Source organism: Temnothorax curvispinosus, unplaced genomic scaffold (genome assembly GCF_003070985.1).
Source record: "Temnothorax curvispinosus isolate PA1 unplaced genomic scaffold, ASM307098v1 QBEX01010787.1, whole genome shotgun sequence".
In the NCBI taxonomy this organism is placed as follows: Eukaryota; Metazoa; Arthropoda; class Insecta; order Hymenoptera; family Formicidae; genus Temnothorax; species Temnothorax curvispinosus.
Window position 1 is genome coordinate 1 of NW_020220567.1, and position 3,331 is coordinate 3,331.

A 3,331-nucleotide genomic window follows, 5' to 3' on the forward strand; every position below is an offset into this window, starting at 1 on the left:
AAGTCAATATATATTAGCAATTATAGATGTACAAATATGCATTTTCTGGCTTTAAGATGTTCTGACTTTCCAAATTTTCTATTGGAAAGTATTCTGACATATAATTTTTCATATTGTACACATTTATGCGAGTAATCGATTTTATTATACTATCTTTAAAAGATAGTGTGTAATGAAAAAGATAGATAATAAATTACTGCAAAGTATATGGTGACAATAAAGTGGTACGATAAAAAAGACTATAACTTTAAGAAGTCATATTTCTGATATAAGTGCAGAATACTGTAGAATATCGTTACGTAACTTACGATAAAGATTACACTTTACGAAGATATTTTTTAACGTATGTTCGACACAGTATTGGACTTACCTGAAATGTCTGAATCAAAATTCGGAAAATTTATAAGTGACGAGGCATTGACGAAAGAATCGACAAAGAATACAAAACCGATTATGAAAGGAAAATCGTTTGGAGAAATATCATTATTTTAACATATATTCATCTTGCTGGCATTTACGGGCTGTACATGGCTTTCTTTCAAGTAAATATCAATCCCTTATATGGGGTATGTGTCATATATTTAATTGTTTCTTTCTGCAATACTATAAGATTACTCTGTACTTTATCAAACTGTAATTTATAATTTATAGCTTTTGCTGGTAGCATCGTCGCGAACCTAGGCGTTACCACTGGCTCTCATAGATTATGGGCCCATCGATCTTACAAGGCAAAATGACCTATGAGATTTATCCTCATGATTCTTCAAACCATGGCTTTTCAAGTAAGTTACACGTTAACTTTTCTTTTCTCACCAAAGAATGACATTGTCGCATAGAATGACATATCTGAATAAACTATAAGAGATCCAAGCCCTGATGTACATTTTGTTTTCTTAATGAACTTTTTTGGTATAATTGTATCACCGTCCTCTGCATTACATTTTCCAAGATAACATTTATGTATGGGTCAGGAACCATCGAGTGCACCATAAATTTACCGACACCGACGCAGACCCGTATAGCGCGCGCAGAGGATTCTTCTTTGAGCACAGAGGTAATAATCAAACAATCAAGCTTGTTCATTATACAAATTGAAATGTAGTTTATTATAAGAGTCTATAGTTTGACAATAATATTGTTCTTAAAGTCAATTTAACTCTACACATTTAAACTACATTGTTATATTTGAATATTAAATCAAAGAAGCTATATAATAATCGAAAGAATTCGTCCAGTAAATTCTTTCAAGTCGATTCCTTCAAGAACCAACAGTTAGACGCAATGTGTTTAGCTATTACTTGATTCGGACGCGACTATTTTCAAGTGGGAAGACATTAATGATCTGACAAGGAGCTTCGCTCGTTCGCTGTTAGACGTATGTCGATTGACCGTTACGATTGCACGTACCAAGTAGACTGTTCGCAAATCGACCGGAGTAAAGGCGCCCAGAAACAGTTGGCCACTAAAGTTGCGAGGAAGAGTGCCCTGGTCCTCGCCCTGGCCACCAGTAGTGTGAAAAAAGCCTCACCCTTACAGGTCCGGCACCGTGGCCCTTCGTGAAATCCGTCGTTACCAGAAAAGTACGGAATTATTGTCACCATCATGCCGCAAGATATTCAACTGGCACGTCGTATTCGTGGCGAGCGAGATTAGGCGCAACAGTTTTATATAAAACAATTGTCATCGTATGTTATGTAAATACAAGACTACGGACAATAGAACTTACGGACAATAGAATCTACCTAAGTCGCGGAGAGAGAAAAAACGCGTTTAATTTCAGCAACTTCCCTAGGACCTTGTACTTTCTTTATTCGCTCAATTTATTGCCATCTCATTTGTAGAAAACAAAGGCAGACGTTGATTAAATAATAAATAAAACATTTTGATCTTATTTAATTTTTAAAAAGCAGGCGAAATAAATTAAGTTCGAGCAAGGCAGGTATTGAAGAACTAAAATTCTATTGAAATCAGAAAGAACGTTTTGCCTATGGATTAGGGCAGAGATCGGCAAGGTAGTATGACTTTGCTCTTCTTTTATTCAAAAGAAGAGCAAATGTTTAATTCTTTAAGAAACTTATTTCCCGCTCGTTTGAAGCAAGGTTATAATGAGAAAGACCATTATACGAGCATTAATAGATGTTACGGAAAATTCATATCTAATTTTTATATGTATTATTGTAACACGTATATATTTCAACTATTCACTGTGCTCCGATCACAGCCGGATTTAATACACAGTTGTCATCAGAACGTTAAAAAACCCTTCCATCCCCCCACAATTAAATCAACACGATTTAATTATTAAAAAACTGTAAAGAATTTATTGCGAAAAACATCACCTCCTCAGCCAGAGTTCGAACCTGGAACCTCCCTCATTCCGTGTAGGGCGTCGTACCAATCCGACCACCGAGGCATGTGGTAATATTCTTCGCAATAACCGGTTAATAATAGTTATAAACACTTTTTAATGAAACCCCCTCTCCCTGTAGACGTTTATGAATTAATATAATTTATATTCGTATAAAGCTGAAAAATTATGATGTTAGTTAAGAGGGAATATACACCTAGAAGCGAAAAAAAAAGATAATTTTCGGGAATTTTTTTCAGGGGAACTATTGGAATTGTCGGGTCAAGGTTTTTTCTAGTTAAAAATACACACTTTCAAGAATCTTTTAAATTTTTTTTTATTAAAAAATGTTGCAAATTCACGAAGTACTGGAGTCGTCTACGAAGTGCCGTAAAAAAAGACGGTACCTAGCGGCGCTTCGTCAAAAATCATCTAAAACAAAAAAATCAAACAGGAAATGAAAATAGATACTATTATCTTTGGCGTGACGTAGCCGATTTTAAAAATATTAATTTTTTACAAAATGGCGGGCGCTTGAACTCAACGTAGCGATTTTCAAGATACGTCACGCCAAAGATAATAGTATCTATTTTCATTTCCTGTTTGATTTTTTTGTTCTAGATGATTTTTGACAAAGCGCCGCTGGGTACCGTCTTTTTTTACGGCACTCCATAGACGACTCCAGTACTCCGTAAATTTGCAACATTTTTTAATAAAAAAAATTTAAAAGATTCTTGAAAGTGTGTATTTTTAACTAGAAAAAACCCCGACCCGACAATTCCAATAGTTCCCCTGAAAAAAATTCTTGAAAATTACCTTTTTTTTTCGCTTCTAGGTGTATATTCCCCCTTAATATATAACAATTATGGGAACAAATGCCGACTATACAAATACAAATACATGTACGGGGAATGTTATCAGCATTTCTAATGTTAAAGTCTGGATTTCTATGCACTATATTTAAATAAAATTGCATTGCGGCAG

General features: G+C 34.6%; 1 pseudogene; it reads left to right on the forward strand.

Annotated features, from left to right (window-relative positions):
• The first annotated feature begins 427 nt into the window (after nt 1-427).
• Nucleotides 428-1,054, forward strand: LOC112460743 (annotated as a pseudogene).
• Nucleotides 1,055-3,331: the final 2,277 nt, after the last annotated feature.